The 20470-nt window shown below is 39.2% G+C and overlaps 1 protein-coding gene across 3 annotated transcripts in view; it reads left to right on the forward strand.

Moving 5' to 3' along the window:
* Positions 1 to 5731: 5731 nt before the first annotated feature.
* Positions 5732 to 20470, forward strand: part of Mpp5 (membrane palmitoylated protein 5) — an 84099-nt gene continuing 69360 nt past the window's right edge. Inside the window, exon 1 of one of the 3 annotated variants that reach the window (XM_021179063.2) lies at positions 5732 to 5811. The gene's annotated coding sequence lies outside the window, so the exon portion shown is untranslated. Of the gene's footprint in view, positions 5973 to 20470 lie in introns of all 3 variants that reach the window. The other 2 variants (XM_021179061.1, XM_029484369.1) reach the window with 2 other exon arrangements.

Consider the following 20470-nt stretch of genomic DNA (forward strand, 5'->3'; position numbering starts at 1 on the left):
ATAGAGGATGTCAGGCTAAGGAAGGGGCTCCAGTCTTTTCCAGAAAACAGCTTTCTTTCACATACTACTCTTGATGTAGCTTCTTTTGTTTTGCCGCTGCTGGAGATGGGACCTAGAGTCTCACACAAACTAAGAAAGCTCTTAGCCAAACTATCTGGGTATTGTTCTCTCTCTACCTTTCCTAGGCTGGTGTTAATTTCTGGGCTCAGATGATCTCCTTGCCTTGGCTTCTGGAATAGCTGTGACCATAGGCCATATACCACCATGCCAGACACAAAAGCTATTTGAAGCTGTTATGCAATTATATTTCAATCAAAATGAGTTTGAGAATAGAAGATTAAGGCTATATACTACTCAGACCTACACACAGACATCCACATACTAACATGAGCTAAAGTAGTAACTGATATTTTTTGTGAAAATGAAACAAATTTGATTGGGAAATTGATGAGGAAATGATATGTGTAATTTTACAATCTCTTAAGAACAGACTTGGCTTGCTTTTTGAAACTTAGTCATAAGCATATCTTCATCAGATAATTTCTAAGTTCCAAATTTACCTACTACTCTCTAGAACAAAATTTTTTCATGGAACATGCTTTATTTAGCTAAATGTCTCTAGCTTGCTACAGAGCCACTAAGAAATGTATAAATGAAAGTGTTATAAATGACTGAAATCCTAAATATTGAACATCTTATACTGGAGTTAATAAACCCAAGCTTCGATTTCCTTTATACATGCCATTCCAATTTAGACAAATGGCTTATATTGACTGTGTCCCACCTAAAGGGCCATGGAATAAAAGTTTGGTTCTCAGCTTTTTGGCACAATTAAGAGATGACTGAATCATGAAGGTGGTAGGTTTTGAGCTAAGGGCTAATCTAAGGCCACACCTACTTGCAGTAGCCTTTTTTTTACACCCACTCTAAGGGAAATAGCAGACTCCCTATCTCTCACTAACAGACTCCACAGGTACCTTGATTGCAAGATAAAAGCAAATGTCCTGATTCAATTCCCACTTCCATAAAGACTTTTAAAGGCTCAGGCTGCTAGACATCAGAGGACTTAGGTATAGTGGGTATACTTTAACTAAATGTGCCCTCCCCCACTTCCCTTACATCCTCAGAGCCTTTAATTCCCTCCTTGGAATGCAGGAGCCCTCTCCTTCCAACCACCACAGAATGAAGACAGTATAACTGCAAGCAGTACTATGAAACATCCCCCTTCCTTGGAGACCTATAAGAAAGGACCCCCCATTGTGTTGCATGTTGTTGTACCTGAACTTTTCATGTTATCTACCTATGACTGGCTTGGAGACTGACTTCTGGGAGACCTTGTCATGTTGTCTGTCAATAGCATTAATAGCTTTTCTAATAACTCTCTTACCCAAAAGAAAAGTCTGCCTCAGTGTCCCTCTCAAATCCCAACCCTGAGAGGATGGCAACTTCATCAATAGATTGATTATGCATCAAAAGAACATCACGGGTGAATTATTAGTAGATAGGGAGAATCTACTAGAATCCTAGTTGGAAGAAGTTGGCCACTGTGCATAACCTTCGAAGAGTTCCCTTGTTCCCAGAGTATCCCTTGCACTCTTTCTCTTGCTCTGCCTCTTGTCATCTGTGACCTGAGCTGCTTTGCCACACTACGTGTTCCTGCACCCATGAGTATGGGCCACAGAGCAAGGGTGATAAGTACCCATGGACTGAACCTTGAGCCCAACTAGGCCTTTCTCTGTGTTTCTCGGTTATTATAATACAGTGCTGAAAAGTGACTAATGCAGTCTGTTTTTTAATTTTAAATTTAATTAAAATTTTAATTTATGAAAATGGCATATATTTGTGATGTTTAACATGTTTTCAAATGTGTGTATATTTGAAGAAGGGCCAAACTGATCTAATTAACTTTTCTTAATATGCTTAGTTTTTGTGGTAAGAACCTTAAAATTTACTCTGTTTTTCAAGTATGCCATACATGATTAAGGATAGTCACTATTTTGTGCAACAGAGCTCTTAAACTTATTTCTCCAATCAATCAAATTTTGTAGCCTTTAATAAAAATCTCAACTCCTATTTTCCCATTATTGTAGTATTCTGACTAGTTTATTCTTTGTCTTCACCCTTACCTCCAATTAGCTAGTAAAGGTCCTCTTGCCATGAACTTTATCTTTCTTTGATTCTTTAATTTCATTTTCCATACTTTTTTACTGTTTGTATTTACCTTGTCCCTTTATTGTGAATTCCTCCAGGACAGAGTCTGTCAGCTGTTTCAACTCCTATAGCACAATGCTATTCTGAATGAGTTGATGCTAATCACAGACAGTAGAACTTTCCATTCTACATGATAGCAACTACTTAATAGTTTTAGCTCAGAAACAAATTTGTTGTTTTATAACTTCTGTCTCATTCAGTTTCTGCTTCTGCAATTACATACTGTATTACATATTATAGCTCACAATCAAAAATAAGTAAGCAAAAGCCAGGCATGGTAGCACAAGCCTATAATTATAGTAGTAGGAAGGCTAAGAATTGCAGGTTCAAGGCCAGCCATGACTATATATTGAGAACCTATTTCAGAAAAAAAAAATGCTTAGGCAACTAACTCAGTTATGAAAAACTCTTTTATAATCTCCATGGTTAAAGATTTCAAAGTTAATGATAAATAGTATTGCCTTGAAATTTGAGATTTTTAGAGTTTAGACTTCTTACAGTGCCTAAAATACAACGCTAATGTGTTCCCCCAAATTTAAAGCAGCATGGCATTTTACTACTTTAATACATCGGTGGGTGATATAAGCAGATATCAAGACACAGAAGGAGGAAGAATGTGCCCTATGGTTGTTCTTTTTCTTACAGTTGGTTTTACAGTTTGGCTTTCTCTATTCATCCAAAATGTTTAGTTACAAATCAGCCAGGGTGACTCAGCAGGTGGACTGCTTTCTGACAAGGACGAACAGTTAGTTCTTCAAACAGGAGGTTTTAAAATAAATTACTGATTACTATTTTATTCCACTTTGGGATGAATGTTATATTGTCTTAACTCCCGTACTATCCATGTTAGACTCCATTTGCAGAAGCTCCCAGTCATAAAATCAGAAACAAAAGCCCTCTTAAGTTACAATTGAGAAAATTTAAGTCCAGGAAGGCTTGTTGCACATCCACATAATAGCACTCTCATCCTTTGCCTGCAGTTTTTATACTTTCTGCTCTTTCAGGTACCCATTTTTGCATACAAGGCCAGTAATTAGTGTGATATTGGGGTTCTGGAAAAGGTTCTATTTACCAAAGAACAGGTTTCATATTTGCCACAATCTTCTCTTTTTAAAAATAAAAAGTATATATCCTATACTTAGGATATAAAATAATAAAAATTTCCTGTACTTTATAAAGGAATCTCCCATATTTCCAGAGTAGCAGCTGCCCCATTGCTTCACACTAATAGTGATTGATCATTTTATCAGAGTGGAGCCTCCAAGAGGGAAGCCTAAGCAACTGGGGATGCAAGGCAAGGTAGTTACCAAGCAGGGGTGTTCATTAGGGAAGAAATGTTTTGGAAAGCTGTCTGGATGGGGCTATTGGAAGGTATGAAGAGAAATGCTTTCTAGGACCTGGAAAGATAAGTGTTAAGAGTGTTTGGTGCTCTTGAGGAGGACATGGGTTCAGTTCCTAGCACCCAAATGGTGGATTATAATTGTCTGCAGTCTGAGTCTCGAGGAATCCAGAGATCTCTGCCTCACCAAACACCAGGAAATAGGTAAATCACACACATAAATGCAGGCAAATACTCATATACACAAAATAAAAAACAAATACATCTTTTAAAAAAGAACACCCTCCCACCCTTTGGCTATATCTGTAAACATCTTTTGTCACTTTTGGAAAGGGAGATGTGCCTGGAATCTAAGAGACAGAAACTATTTTGTCAAACACACTACCATGCACAGAACAGTCCTCACAACAAGAGTAAGCTAGCTTTATGCCAACATTTCCAAAAAGGGGGTGGGATGGGGGAACCACTTTTTAAAAAAGGAACTAGAGTACTTGTTACCTAATGTCTTATGTATTAAAAAAAAAAAGGTAGAAAGGAATGTCAACACTCACTAACCTTTTGTGTGTGGCTAACAGTGCCTAGGAATTCTGGAGACAATCCACTTGCAGTCCACAAATTCTCACTTCTTTTTTTTTTTTTTTTTTTTTTTATATATTTTTATTACATAATTTCCTCAATTACATTTCCAATACTATCCCAAAAGTCCCCCATAGCGCCCCCCACTTCCCTACCCACCCATTCCCATTCTTTTGGCCCTGGCATTCCCCTATATTGGGGCATATAAAGTTTGCAAGTCCAATGGGCCTCTCTTTCCATTGATGGCCGACTAGGCCATCTTTCAATACATATGCAGCTAGAGACAAGAGCTCCAGGGTTCCGGTTAGTACATCATGTTGTTCCAACAATAGGGTTGCAGATCCCTTTAGCTCCTTGGGTACTTTCTCTAGCTTCTCCATTGGGAGCCCTGTGATACATCCAAATTCTCACTTCTTTGTGAAGATGAACTAAGCAGACAGTTCAGTTACATATATTTGGAAGTTGTCCATCTGTACTCAAAGTCCACTGAGGTATGTTTGACAGAAGGAAAGAGGTCTTTAGTGGTATGTAAAAAAGTCCTGTCCTTGGCTCTGTCTTACTAACACCAATAAACAACGTTGAGTACTTAATAAAATGTCAGTAAGATTTGAAGTTGATGATCCAGGAAGAGTAGGATTTCGCCCCCCCCCTCCAAAAAAAAAAAAAAAAAAGTTGTGCTTACTTCAGAGGGCATAGTGTTCCTTGGGGACACTAACAACCCATAAGAGGAAAAGGGTAGGTAGGAGCCTGGGTATATTGGGAATGGTGCTTAAAAACCACGGTGGGAGGAAATAAAGACATGATTAATTGCATATACAAAGGCACAGAGGGACAGTTGTCTACGACATGTGCCCCTGGAGAAAGCTCAACAGGCTGAAGCAATGGATTTAGGTCCAGCAGAAGAGATTTCTATATAGAACATATTTCTGTTTGCTCCAAATCCAGTTCCTCGCGCACACTTTCATTAGCCCTTTCCGTGTCCACCCTTCCCAGATGGTGGCATAGGTGTGTCCTGACAGCATATACTCGCGCTGGGACTAGCCTATGTAGCTCCCAATCCTCTCCGGAGAATTCTGTGACAACAACTGTGGCCTTTGACATCCTTCCTGGTTTTCAGAAAGGAGTCGTCTGTGGAATCAGGGAATTGTGTAGAACTTTATACACAACCAGGTGTTGGCGTCACGGTTGTTTTTAGCATTAGCATTTTTGATGTGCCTGACAGGACAACAGGAGTCTCTTCCAAGGGAATCGGATTTTCCTCAGGCGATGACCGCTTCCCAGGCCCCAAGAGCCTTAGCAGCTTCCGAGTCCGTCTGAGGGAAGCACGGCGACCCCACACAGAGGCGAGGAGGTGGGCTGTGGCGGCGAAGCGACTCAGCGGTTGGAATGAACGCTTCGCAGTTCGAGGCGGGCGAGTGCGCGCGGCCGAGCCCCCGGGAGGCGGGGGAGGGGGAAGAGCGGACCAATCAGCGGGTCCTCTCCCCACGCGCGCTCAGGATTGGACGATCCGTTCCAGCCTCTCTCCGGGCCGTGGGCGGGCCGCGCCAGGAACGGCCTGGGATAGGCGCGCCCGCTGCGCCAGCGTCCCAGGGGCGCGTGCGCGGTCTCGCGTCAGCCGCGGGGGCCGGTCTCGCGCGGCCTCGAGGAGGAGTTGCTGGCGACGGCGGCGACGGAGGAGGCTGGCGGTGAGGAGGGGGCGGGGACTGGAGACTCCGAGGTGGGAGGAATCGGGAGTTTCTGGATTCTTTATCCGGTGTTTTGAGGGCCGCCAGACGGGGGGCTGTCGCTTGGGCCGCGTTGAGAAGCGAGGGAGGAAGAGAGGATCGGCCGCTGCCGGGGCTTTGAGGTAAGGGGCGGACCCGCAGCGCCAGGGCTGTGGCGATCTTAATCAACAGGTTCCCGGGAGCGCGGCGGGGGAGGGGCGGCGGGGCTCGCACCCCCTCCCAGACCCGCCGCACCGCAAAGGTCCCCTGGGGAGAGCCCCAGGCTGAGCCCGGCGCCGCGGTGGCAGCCCAACCTTTGTCCCTCGGAGGGACGCTCCCCGCGCGGTGCCGGTTGGTCCCCCGGGCCGGGGGGTGGGTGGGGGGACGCACCTTGGCGCGGTGGCGGGCCACCCCGCCGGACTTGCTGGGGGCACGGTAGGGAGTTGTCTCGCTGCGCCCAGGCCCGGAGTTCGCGAGTCCCTGGGACTCTTCCCTCACCCCACCCCTGGCCGGATCGGGGAACCAGCCTGGGAAACACTTTCCCGTGGAAGACGGAATGCAGCCAGCGTTCCGGTGCCTGAGTCAGCCCCTGGTGTTCTGCTACTCATTGCGTTCTTCGGATAAACAGTTCCTGCTTCCTTGTGACCACTGCTAAAGAGCAGTGCATTCTCAGAACTTAGACGGAGATTGTCCGGTGAACTTTGAAGCCTGTAAATGCTTGGTAGAGCTACTTTCAATGAATGCCGCTCGGAACGATCCTTATTGTAAATTACGTAACTGACCAAGGCTAGCTCTCACCTTCTGTCCAGCTGATTGACACACAGTAATGTGTGTGGAATTTAGATTCGGCCGAAAAGTTTTCCATGACACTTTACTCTAAAATGAATGCAGTACCTACGAGGGTTTTTACTTAGTGTGTTGTGTCTAATTTAGAGTTTCAAGAATTTAAATTCTGAAAGCTAGTGTAGCAAGAATTCTAAAGTTTTGATTTAGCGGATAAGGTGGAAGGTGTTTCTGGTTTTAATAAGGCACTGTCATGTTTTAATGATACGATTCTAATTATCCTTTTTAATTATGCCAGAAATTAATAACTTGTTAACTTTTGCAACAGGAACAAATTATGTGATGTGCTGGTGTCTTTGAAGTATAGGTATTGGTGGGAATGAACACTAACTATCCTTTCTTGACGATGAGCTGTTTCTATAGTATTTCTGTGGACACGACTTCTTGTTTTAAAGGTCATTCTAAACTGTTGTAGCAGGCTTACATTAAAATTTAAAGAGCTTTATAAGTAAAAAAGACAAAGATATCAAAAGAGATTCATAATCTTTTTTTGGGGGGGGGGTTTCAAGACAGGGTTTCTCTGTATAGCCCTGGATATCCTGGAACTCACTTTGTAGACCAGGCTGGCCTCAAACTCAGAAATCCGCCTGCCTCTGCCTCCTGAGTGCTGGGATTAAAGGCGTGTGCCACCACTCCCAGCGATTCATAATCTTTTAAAAATTGAGTAAATTTGCCACGAATGACTAAAAGTCATCACCTTGAATTTGACAAATAATGGTGGAGTCCTTAGTGATTTTATACACACACACACGCATATATATAATGTTAAAATAGATGAGAGACTTAATATAATTCTACCTAAGGGTCATCCAAAGTGGTACAGTGACTTAGCTATGCATGTCGACTTCGGAATTGTAATTTTTTTGAAAAAAGATTTTATTTATATGTGCATGGGGTGGGATATTGACACATATGTGCACGTGCCAGTGGCAGCTGAAGGCATTGAATTCCCCTAGAACTAGAGTTACAGGCTCTCGGGGACCACCCATTGTGGGTGCTGGGAGCTTAACTTGGTTCCTCCGCAAGAGCTCTTTAATGCTGAGCCCTCCATCTAGCTACTGTATTGTGGTCTGATTAAAAATCTCAGACTCAGTACCTATATAGTTCCCTACCTATGTAAACAAAAGCCAAATCTGCTTTCTGTCTTGTCATGTCTAAAATATTTCTGTTCTTTGTTTAAGATAACTGTGTAGACCAGAGTTCTGAGCCACTCTTTGGTGTTCTCTTCTGTTGAGGTTTCTCCTGTAATGTGTGCACAGCATGCATTAATAAACTCACATAACTGAGAATAACCTCCTTGAAGTCCTTTGATGGATCATGTATGTTAATCACAAACAAACTACCTTCATATTAACATTTACACTCAAATCGAACTCGTGATCACTGTAGTCTTACAAAGTTAACATACATTTAACTGTCACAATAATCAGACTTTCAAAAATTTAAGATGACAATATTTAGCATATTCTTTTAACTTTTCCACAGGTAAAATTCATGCTTTCTTTTCATATATATTACAGTGTACAATATTTTTGGAAATGTTTTGGGAAAAAATTGTTCTGACTTACATATATTAATGTGACCTATTAATTCTCTGATGTTTTCCTGATTTCGGAGTGTTTATTATACACTTAGTAAATTACACGATCATTAAGTTGGAAGTCATCTTATGTATGTACAGAACATTTTTAGGTCTCAGGGACAAGTTAGGGTTGTAGAAGAGGTGATGAGTGTGAAGGAAATACTTCACACTTGTCTTGGTATTCTACTTGTAGTGGTGTCCTCATTGCACGTGACTGCCCACTTCTCCTTCCTAGCATCTTGCTTGGTATGTAGCCCAAGCTGACCCACACCTGATAATGTAACCTTGACTGGCCCCAAACTCCTCATTCTCTCGCCTTAGACTCCAAAGTACTGGCATTGCAGGCATGTGCCACCACGCCCAGCTCTTTACTAATTGTTAATTAAATCAGTAAGTTACTTTCTCCACATCATATTAATTACTGCCAAGGTTGTATGTCCTGCCCTCCTCACTTCTATCTGTGTTTTTTCCTTTTTTTTTCCCAATAACTACACAATTTATTCCTTTTTGAAGTTTTTTCTTTTTTTTTTTTTTAATACTTCAAACAGTGCTTAATGAATATCCTTCTGTGTGTCTCTGAAAAATGTGTGTTTTCCCCAGATGTATACCACCTGCAAAGGGAACTGTTGACTGCAGTTTGCTGTGCAGTTTTGACTTGATTGGTTGCAGCCAGGTTATCCTTTGAAGGCAAATGATTTTGCCCTGCACTTACTCTATGAGTGGAAGTGTTATCTTTGCCCATGGTTAGCATTGTTAGTTTTAAATTTTTCTGACCATATGGATGAGAAATTAATGTATTTGTTTCCTTTCTTTAGAAGATTAAAATTTTATATATTGGCACAGTCAAGAAACAGAACAGTTCCATGTACTCTCCTTTTTTAAAGTCAGCCTCCCCCCAGACTTTACTCCTAGCAGCTAATGATTTCCCTCCTATAATCTCTCTTTTTAAGACATTATTTAATTGTAACCGTAACAGTATTATCTAGTTTTTCTTGTCATTCATTTGAAGTTTTTAGTTTATTAAATCCTCTGTGAAAGGTATACCTACTGCACACATGTGGAAAGACACACGGAGCCTTTCCTCTTTGGTGAGGGGTTTGAGACACAGACTGTTCAAAGCCCAGCTATGTCTTATTTAAGCTGGAGATTGTCCTTCCTCGTGAGGCTTGCGCACCACCTTGTACACCTGCCTTGTTGGCACCAGCCTTGGCTTTTCAGTCCTCCTCACCTTCTTCCTTGTTTCCTTGCATCCCTTTAAACCATTTTCTTGAGGTCTTTTTCTTCTTACACAGGCAATGTCTTGCAAGTCTGTGTAAAGGTATGAAATACTCCAAGCATTTGCATACCATCCTTGTAGAGGTGCCGTGCTACTCTTTACCTTGCCAGCATTAGTGTATGTGCTGCTTAAGCAAGCACCATCTCTCCTTTTCTTTCATTTAGCATGATACATTTTAGGTTTCATCTTTCCTGAGCACATCCAGTTCCTTCTAGTTTATTGCTGAACACGGTATTCTCTTGTATGAATACCAGCATTTATTTATTCACCAGCATTTGTTTTTAGGCTTTTTGTGATTGTATCAGATAATTTTTTTTTGCCATAAATCTGTGTAAATAAGTTTTTTAGTGTTTTCCCTTCTCTAACTTATGTATTTAAAAATGAAACAAAACAGCAGCAAAATTAAAGCAAAAATCTGTCTTCAGTAGGCAAAATAGTGGCCCTTGAAGATATTCTTATGGTTAGAACTTATGAATATATTTGGTTATGTTTCAGTTTAATCAGGTTGTCAATCAGCGTCTTAGAATATGGAGATTATTCATGTGGGCCTAATTATCACGAGTCTTTAAAAGGAGAGAAAGGAAGGGTGGTATCTGGGGGAAAAAAGATGGCAACAGTAGAAACAGCTTCTAGATGGAGAAAAGAAAGCTGTTTGAAGATGGAAGAGAGGAAGCCCCAAGCAAAGTAGTGTGCTTGATTTTCACAGGTGAAAAACGGTAGGAAATGAATTAGTCTTTGGCACCAGGAGTATGGGGGGCATGGCTCTGATAGGACTTTAATGTTAGCCTAGGGGACCTGTCAGACTTGTGGAATTAAAAATTCTTAAGTATGCGATTCTTTAAAGGCCATTGTGTTTGTGGTACTTTGGAGCACTCTGGAAACCTAGCCCACCAAGTACACTTCAGATCTCTTCAAAGTAGCTGAACCATTTCCATTCCTGCCAGCAATGTGGGAGAGCTCTGTTGTTTTACATCCTTACCAGCACTTGATATAATCAGCCTTTTTCATTTTAGCCATTCTAACAGGCATATAATAGTATGTCATGGTATTTTTAAAATTAAGAGTTCTCTTATAATTAATAATGTTGAATATTGTTTGGTGTGCTTATTTGCATGTACTCTTTGTGAAATAACAAAATGCTTTGCCATTTTTATTTATCATTTATTTTTAAATTTATTTATTTTTAGACAGCGTGTTATTCTGTTTTCCCATGTTTTTGAAGTTTTGCTTTTCCTGCCTCAGCCTCCCCACTAGCAGGGACCATTGAGTGCACCAGCTTACCAGACTTCTGTTTCTTACTGTAGACTTTAGAGAGCCTCAAGCATGTGCTTTACCGCTGAGCTGCACCCCCAGCCCAAGTTTTGATAGTTCTTTATAGTGGTTTTTCTTTTATCAGATAAGTCATTTGCCAAGATTTTTCTCCTAACCTATTAACCTTTTCATCTTCATATCTGTCTTTTGAGGTATTGACATTGTAAACTTTGATGAAGTCCAAATGAGCAATGGTTTATTTTATGGATCTGATCTGCGATATCGTAGCTGAAGAATCTGCCTTACCCAGGCTCATCAAGATCCTTCTTTACTTTTTCCCACAAGTTATATATTTTTATATTTCACACTTAGATTTGTGTTCCATTGCATTCATTTCAATATAAAATGAAAAATACAAGTAGTTTCATTTATTTGTCTTGTTTTTTCATGACACTTGAAAGGACTTCTTGAAATGACGAATGCTTATGTCAAAACAACACAATATTGGTATGTTCTATTAATCTATTTATCTGTCTTTTTACTAATAATACATTGTCTTGATTATTGAATGTCAAACATGCCTTAGCAAACAGTAATGTGAATACTGCAAGTATTCTTTTTCAAATTCACTGTGGTTATCTTAGTTCCATTGATTTCCATGTAATACCTAGAATCAGGTTGTTGAAAGCAACAGAATTACCATATTGTTATTTTGATTGGGGTTGGCTTATCTGTAAATCAACCTGGACTCTTGGTGACTTCGTCTTGTTAATTTTTTAATTTATATTTAATTTTGCAATACTAACAATTGAAACCGAGGTCTTGAGCATCTGGATAACTGCTTAACACTCAACTGTATCCGAGCCTGTGTCTAGTAATTTATAACACAGCATTTCGCCTCATTAATCTTGCTCTTGGTTTTGTTCATGAGAATTTTAAATTTTTCAACAAACAGTTCCTGCATATTATAGGTCTTTATCTAAGTATTTCAGTCTTTATATTCTATTATAAATGGCAAAATGGTAATTAAAATAGTTTCTAATTAATGATTAATATGTGGAAAATCAACTAAATCATATAATAATCTTTATATTTGTTTGTTGTTTTTGTTGTTGTTGTTTTGTTTTGTTTTTTGCATCTCTTGACTCAGGGATCTCATTGTGTAGCCCAAGCTGGTCTTGAACTAAAAAATCCTGCCTCAGTGTCTTAAGTACTGATGATTATAGGCATGTATCATTGTACCCCTCTCCCACCCCCCTTTTTGACGCAATGTTTGTTATCTGGACTGACTTTGAAATGCTGAGCTCAGATGATCTTCCAGCCTCAGTCTCCCAGGTTGCTGAGCCTATTACGTATTTGGTGCCAAATATATGTATGTAATGTATGCCAAATACATATGTAGATGAATGTGTATTTGGCTTGCATATGTGTCTGTGCACCAGTTGTGTTCCTGTAAGGTCAGAAAAGACCATCAGATCCCCTGAAACTGGAGGGATGGACGGTTGGCCAGCATGTGGGTGCTGGGAGCCTGGTTCCTCTGCAAAAGCAGCACAGGTAAATCTTAACTGCTGAGCCATCTCTCCAGCCTCTGATTTTATTTTTCCCCTAGGCTCATTGGCTTTCTCCCCCACCCCCACCCCCAAACAAGTGGTTGATATATTGTGATTTTCTAATTAAAGAGCTGTAATATAAAGAAAAAATATTTTTCATTTAAATCTGAATGCTTTTTTTTATTATTTTGTTTTTTCTTTTTTCTTTCTTTTTTTTTTTAATTTTTTTCAAGACAGGGTTTCTCTGTGTAGCCCTGGCTGTCCTAGAACTCACTCTGTAGACCAGGCTGTCCTGGAACTCACTCTATAGACCAGGCTGGCCTTGAACTCAGAAATCCGCCTGCCTCTGCCTCCCAAGTGCTGGGATTAAAGGCGTGTGCTACCGCTGCCCGGCTCTCTTTCTTTTTTTAAACTTTCACTGGCTAGAATTTCCAGTGGTTTGGAACAGAATAAATGAAAGGATATTCTTTTTTTTTTTTAAAGATTTTATTATTATTATACATAAGTACACTGTAGCTGTCTTCAAACTCACATTATGGATGGTTGTGAGCTACCATGTAGTTGCTGGAATTTGAACTCAGGACCATCGGAAGAGCAGTCATTGCCCTTACCTGCTGAGCCATCCCATCAGCCCTAAAAGGATATTCTTATAAAGTAAGATCATTGCATTTTCACTTTTAAAAAATAGGCCATTTTATGGATCCTTTGAACTAAATGAAACTTGGTATTTCCTAGGTTATTGAAGTAATTTTTTGTCATAAATGTTTGTCAAATTTTGTCATATCTTGTCTGCATCTGTTGAGATGATCATGATTTCTTTTTCCCCTATTAGTCTATTAGCATGATTCATACTAGTTTTTCAGTGTTGAATCAAACTAGTATGCTTTTACGATTATTTTAAACAAAGTCACTTTGGATAGATTATAAATTATGTATAAAATTAGGAGAATTAAGATTCCTTTAACAAGTATGTGTGTTTTGTATGTTAAAATTCCTTTGTGCACATGTGTATTCATGCTTATGTGCATATGTACTAGAGGTCTACCTTTGATGTTCTGTAGTACCTGTCTACCTTGGGTTTTTTTTTTTTTTTTTTTTTTTTTTTTATGAGATTGTATCTCTCAGTGGCCTGGGGCCCAGTGATTAAGCAAGGCTGGTTGGCATCAAGAGATCCCTGAGCCCCAGGGATCTTACCTTTATCTTCTAAGTGAGAGCTAGATTTTTTTTCATGTGGGTTCCGGGAATTGAACTCAAGTTCTCTTGCTTGCACAGCAAGTGCTTTATCAGGTAAGCTGTCCTCTCAGTCCTGGGCTTCAAATTTGCTGATTCAGAATGACGTTTGTAGACTGAAGGACTCTTCTTTAAAATCACAAAGTAATCAAAGAAAATGGTAGATGTATGTATCACTGTAATCAAATATTCTTTACACTGGGTTTATGTGTACATGTTAAAATAGCTTTAGAAATGAATTGTGGTTTTTGTTATTTGCTTGTTTGTTTTTTTTGTTTTGTTGGTTTTTTTTTTTTTTTTTTTTTTTTTTTTTATGGGGGGGGGGGTAGTGTTGAGACAGGGTTTCTCTGTGTAGCTCTTGCTGTCCTGTAACTCACTCTGTAGACCAGGCTGTCTTGTTTTAATTTTTTTTTTAATACAGATGTTGATAGAAGCTTAATTCCTATTAAAATCTATATCTCCCAATGGGAAAAAAATTGAGCTGGCATACTCATCCCAGGAGATAGTATTCAGCAGTGAAAAGAAGCAGATTAATACATGGCATAACCCGGATGAATCTGCAGACACTAGTGGGGGATCTCAAGTTACTGTGTGGTTCCACTTACATAATGTACCTGAACTGACAGAATTAAGAATGGATAACAAGGGAGGCAGTGTGGCACACAACTTTAATCCTAGCACTCAGGAGACAGAGGCAGGGATCTCTCTGAGTTTGAGCCTAGCCTGGTTTACAGAGCAAATTCCAGGATAGATGGGGCTACATAGAGAAACCCTGTTTCAAGAAACTAAGAATAAATACATAAATAAAGAAAAATAAAGTTAAAAATGGAAGAACAGATTAGTTGTTAGAGGTTACAGGCCTCCGATAGAATAGGTGTGGTCTTAAAGGGACATGCTAAAGATCTTTGTGAAAATATGGATCTTAACCAACACTATGAGCATGTGGCTGTGATATTGTACTGTAGTTGGAAAGGTTAGCAAAGATTAGGAGCTCTGTGGATTTTCTTACAACTGCATATGAATTTCAAAGTAAAAGTTCTAATTAAGGGGGGTGGGAAACAAAGTAAAAAGAAAAAGGTCTAACAACTTATATCTTGAAGATCTAGAATCATGGGGAATGCCTTGGAAGAAATTGTATTCCCTATAAAGAATGAGTCCATCCAAGTAAGAATTTAAGGTTGATGAAGAAATAAATTCAGTTTGCACACTTGACAATTTCTGCAGGTACCAAAAATCCTCTGTTGTAGGTATTGAGTTCTCTTGTTACAAAGGTAGTTGTCCAAATGAACATGACTGTTACAATAAAACTTTATTGTTCATGCATCTCTTGATGACAGGGTTATATTCTGAGTAATGCAGTAGTAATGAGGTACTCTCTCCCAGGTTACATTACAGTCAGGACCAGTACAGTAGTTGTCCCAAGTACAAAGTTGCCTCTTCTCTTTCTTCATTAGCATTACTTAGGCTTTAGCCTGAGAAATGTCAGAGTTCACTTACACAAAAAGGTAGTGATGATATAAACCAGCCAGTGCTTGACTTGATTTCCCTGTCCTTACCGTAGGTCTGTGAATTATTCAGAAGAGAAGGTAGGACAGAACAAAATTATAATTATGCCCCTGTAGACTATGACACAAAGGAACTGAGTTCTGTGTGAGTAGGTTTGAGGAAAAGCTTATGCTGAAGTCATATGTGATACCTCATCGGGCAATCCCAGCACATGGGAGGTTGAGGCAGGAGATTTGCCTTTGAGGCCAGCCTGGGCCACATAGTGCCTTCTGGGACAGCCTGAGCTACAGAATGAGTCTTTTCTCAAAAACCAAACACCGTCCCATACACGTAACAGAGGAAGGGTTTTACCAGGGAGAACATACAAAAGCATATGGGGATCAAATACTCATTTGAAGAACTAAAAGGAAACTGGTATAATTGCAATGCAGAGAAAATTTGAGAAGTATTGGTCTGAAATTTTTTTATTAGATATTTTCTTTGTTTAGATTTCAAATGCTATCCCGAAAGTTCCCTATACACTCCCCCTGCCCTGCTCTCCTATCCCCCCCCTCCTCCTTGGCCCTGGCGGTCCCTGGTACTGGGGCATATAAAGTTTGCAAGACCTAGGGGCCTCTCTTCCCAATGATGGCCGACTAGGCCATCGTCTTCTACATATGCAGCTAGAGACATGAGCTCTGGGGGTACTGGTTAGTTCATATTGTTGTTCCTTGGTCTGAAATTCTTAATTCAGTATATTGGTAAGAAATGTGGAGCTGTTCCTTTAAGACAGTGAATTTTACATGTATAATGAATATATTTTAAGTAGGAGTAGTCTCTAAAATACTGCTTAGAAGTATAGTATAAATAGTAAAAAACATTCTAGTAATATAAATGGTTAAAATTATTAGCATGATATATATGAATGAATGACAGAATCTCACAGTATTGCCCAGGCTAGCCTCAAACTCAGTATCTTCCTACTTCAGCCTCATGAGTTCTGGGATTCAAGGTATGTATGTATAACTGTTTCCAGCTGGTGAGTTTTTATTTTGAACAAAGACAAAGTTATTTAATTCGGAGTTTTTATTTATCGTGAAAACTTAAGAGACTTTAAAACAAAATCCATTCTACTTTATACCAAAATATCTTAGAAGTCACATACATTTGTGGGTTAGTCAGAGTGGATTGCTTGCTTGCTAGTGAGTACATGCAAAAGTGAAGTAAAGTATAAAACAAGTGCTAGATTGTTTGATTTTGAGCTTAATACCTTCATGAAATGTGGGTGAATGGAAAACCCTGCATTCTCATTAAATATATTTTGAGTTGTGAAAAGTTTTCTTTGGTCAAACTACAGAAGACACTTAGTTGTGAATATTAAGATTTCAGTAACTTAGTTGAGCTGTTTAATTTGACAAATTTTTAAAATTTGAGTTTATCAAATATTTAACATAGGATTCTAATATTTGGCCTTCTTGTTTTTTGAGTTTAGGGCTCCTTTTTTAGTTAATCATTTGCTCAAAGACCCTAAACATAAGGCTTTGAGGCCTCTTAGGTTGTTTTGTGACCTCATAAGGTAGGAGAAGATTACTTTCTGTAAATATTTTAAGCTTCATGGGTCATTTTGCCTCTGTCGTAGGTATTCAGTTCTGCTGTTAGAGTACAAAGGTAGTTATCCAAACAACCGTGACTGTGTTCCAATAAAACTTTATGGTTTGTGCATCACTTACTGACACCTGTATGTTCTGAGAAATATGATACATCATTTGTAGTTTTTCATGGTGTGAATGTCACAAAATGTGCTTATACAAACTTAAATGGTGTGGGTCATTACTCTGAGACCTCTGAATATAGTATTTACTGCCTTTTCAGCAGAACATACTTCATCACAGTAAGCCTTTTATATAAGTAGGCGTAGACTCTAAAATAATGATTAGAAGTATAGTATAGATAATAAAAACAATCCAGTGGTGTAATTTGTTGCCATTATCAAGTATACATACTACACATAATTGTACATATTGTACTTTTATATGTAGAAGGTTTTGTTTACATCAACATCAGCATAAATGTGATCCATTATAGTCTTTTGGGATCAATGTCTTAATGTAGTCTGTCTTGACTAGAAAGTCTTTATGCTGTCTATTACTGTACTGTTTAAAAAAAAAAAAGCCTGGCGGTGGTGGCGCATGCCTTTAATCCCAGCACTTGGGAGGCAGAGGCAGGCGGATTTCTGAGTTTGAGGCCAGCCTGGTCTACAGAGTGAGTTCCAGGACAGCCAGGGCTATACAGAGAAACCCTGTCTCGAAAAAACCAAAAAAAAAAAAAAAGTGTCTATATACTGCTGCCATTAGCACGTTCTTTTTTTTTTTTTTTTTTTTTAATTACCTTTTTTCCTCAATTACATTTCCAATGCTATCCCAAAAGTCCCCCATACCCCTCCCCCCTACTTCCCTACCCACCCATTCCCATTTTTTTGGCCCTGGCGTTCCCCTGTACTGGGGCATATAAAGTTTGCATGTCCAATGGGCCTGTCTTTCCAGTGATGGCCGACTAGGCCATCTTTTGATACATATGCAGCTAGAGTCAAGAGCTCCGGGGTATTGGTTAGTTCATGTTACTCTATAACAGTATTCAATAACATTATATATATTCTCTCTTTATAACAAATATATGAGTTTTTACTTTTTTTAGATTTTTAAAAATTTTTTATGTATATGAGTGTTTTGCTTGAATGAATGAATGTATGTATGTATGTGTATATGTGTACCACATGCATGCAGGCCAGAAGTCATCAGATCCCCTGAAGCTGGAGTTACAAGTGGTTTTGAGCCATCATGTGGGTGCTTGAAACTGAACTCAGGTTGTTTACAAGATCAACAAGTGCTCTTCACCACTCAGCCATCTTTCCAGCCCCTCCTTGTAAAACATTTGTAAGCTGAGGGTTGAAACTATTATTTTCTGTTTATTTAACTGTGCCCTGAAATATCAAACACAAAATATTTCCTGACTGATAACCCTAGAAGAAAAAAATTTCCTAAACAGCTCTTTAGTTTTAGGATTAGAAATTAATTTAGGGCTTGACATGTAGTAAGTAGAGTATTTAACTAGTATGCACAAAGTGCAAGGTTTGATTCCCAGCAGCACATAAACTGAATGTGGTGGATAATTCAGGCACTCACGTTGAAGAAACAAGATAGTCAGAAGTTCAAGGTCATCCTCAGATGCATAGAGAGTTTGAGGCCAGCCTGAGACACGAGGTACTCTATCAGAAAAACAAAACAAAAATGCAGAGTTTTGTTAATCTGGTGGTTCTTTCATCTCCTCCTCTGAAACACTTGCACACTGAAGTATCAAAGGGGTTCATAGGAGCTTAGGTCATGAGACTCTTACCTATCTAAGGACAATACATGTGACCTTTAAATATTTTTGAAACTGATTCACTTAATCGGAATTAACAGATGCTTAACAGCTAGCCAAAAGAAAGTTAGTAGGATTTTGGAGACTTAAAAATAACCACCTTTTTGAAAAAAAAAATCTATTTTTTTATGTGTATGGGTGGTTTCCTGTATGTGTGTCTGTGCACTTGTATTCTGGAGGTCAGAGGAGGGTATTGGACCCCCTGGAATTTTAGATACTGTGAACCACCATGTGGATGCTGCGTTTTAAACCTGGGTCCTTGAAAGATCAGCAGCCAGTGCTTATAACCACTGAGGCATCTCTCTAGCCCCATAATCATCTCTCTCTCTCTCTCTCTCTCTCTCTCTCTCTCTCTCTCACTTTATTGTTTCTTATTGTTTTAGAGCAATATGAATATATACTGTGACTAAATAAAAATTGCCTTTTGCTTTCCCCTAACTCTTAATTCAAGTGGTATTTAAGGTTTCATCTCTTGATGTGTTAAGCTGTGTGTGGTTGCCTTTATATCTATTCCTTAAGTATCACCAACCACATTTCCAAGTTTTTATCAGTACTCTCTCTTTGGGAAATGAGGAAATTGAGATTCAAATTAATTTATTCAAAATCATATTGTGATAGTGAAGATTGGAAATTCATTTTAACCACAAGCCCTAGTTTTTCTTTGTAGTGAAGCCTACTCAAGACTTACTTAATGTTGTCTTTTTGGTAAGATTATCATTTTGAAGAAAGACACCTTCAACTTCAAGTATTTAAAATATACTTGAATTAGAGCAAAGGATCTTGAGCAGATTACTAATTAAGCTCCATGCAGGTAGAAACAATGTCTTTTTATCTGAGTAGCTTAATGCTTAGTGTGGCTGTGATGTAATGAGAAATGTGTTTGGACTTTGTTCTCTGTTCCTGACGTAGAGCTTTTAAATCCCTTGGAATTTACTTAGTGATAAGAGTGTCTTTTGTTGCAATGACATACTTCTTGCCTGGACCCTTAAATAGCTTCAGGTTGGGACTGGCCACCAGAAAGATCAAGGCATGATTACAGGTTAATTCTGTACCTCTGAGGAGTTAAGGTGGAGTAGAATTACCAGAAGCCAATGATTAAATCAATCATGCTGTGAAAATAAAGCTTACATTAAAAATACTCTAAATGATAGCATTCAGAGTCTTCTGGGTTGGTTTTGTTGGTCTGTTCACCTGGAGAAGACACAGGAACATACTGTCTTCTTACCCTCATGCTTTCCCCTATGCATCTCTCCCATTTGGATTTCCTAAGTTGTATTCTTTTATGTAAACCGGACATTATATGCAAAATGCCTTCCTGAGTTCTTTAGCCATTTGATAAATTTTTAAACATGAGGAAGGGATCATGGGAATTCATGGTTAATAAATCGCTGCATGGTCAGAATTACAGGAGATTTAGGACATAAGGCTGACATCTGAAGTGGAGGCAGTCTTGAGACCTGTACCATACTGTGTGAGATGGAGGTAGATGAGAATTGTAAGACTTTCAGTTGCTATCTGAAGAATCAGAGAATCTCCAGGAATGAGAAAGAGACCATTTGATGTTGGGTATTTAGTGGGGCTGGAGAGATGGCTTGGTAGTAAAGAGTACCTGCTTCTTTCTCTTGCAAAGGACCCAGGTTCAGTTCCCAGGACCAATGTGGTAGCTCATAACCATCTAACTCCCAGGGAATTTAAGCCTCTTAAGATCATGTGTACCAAGCACACATGTGGTCTGTATATATACATTCAGGAAAAACATTCATACACATAACATCTAAAAGAAATTTTAAAGAAGTATATTGTGAAAACAGTTCAGGATAGAACATACTATATGCTTAATCTCATTTTTATTATTTGCTTAAATTTTAACTTTGACTTAATGTTGAAGTCTTTTTAATCCTATAAACTAAAAAATTAGATTTTTTTTTAAAGATTTATTATATGTAAGTACACTGTAGCTGTCCTCAGACACTCCAGAAGAGGGCGCCAGATCTCGTTACGGAT

The sequence above is a fragment of the Mus caroli genome, chromosome 12 (assembly GCF_900094665.2).
Source record: "Mus caroli chromosome 12, CAROLI_EIJ_v1.1, whole genome shotgun sequence".
Lineage (NCBI taxonomy): Eukaryota > Metazoa > Chordata > Mammalia > Rodentia > Muridae > Mus > Mus caroli.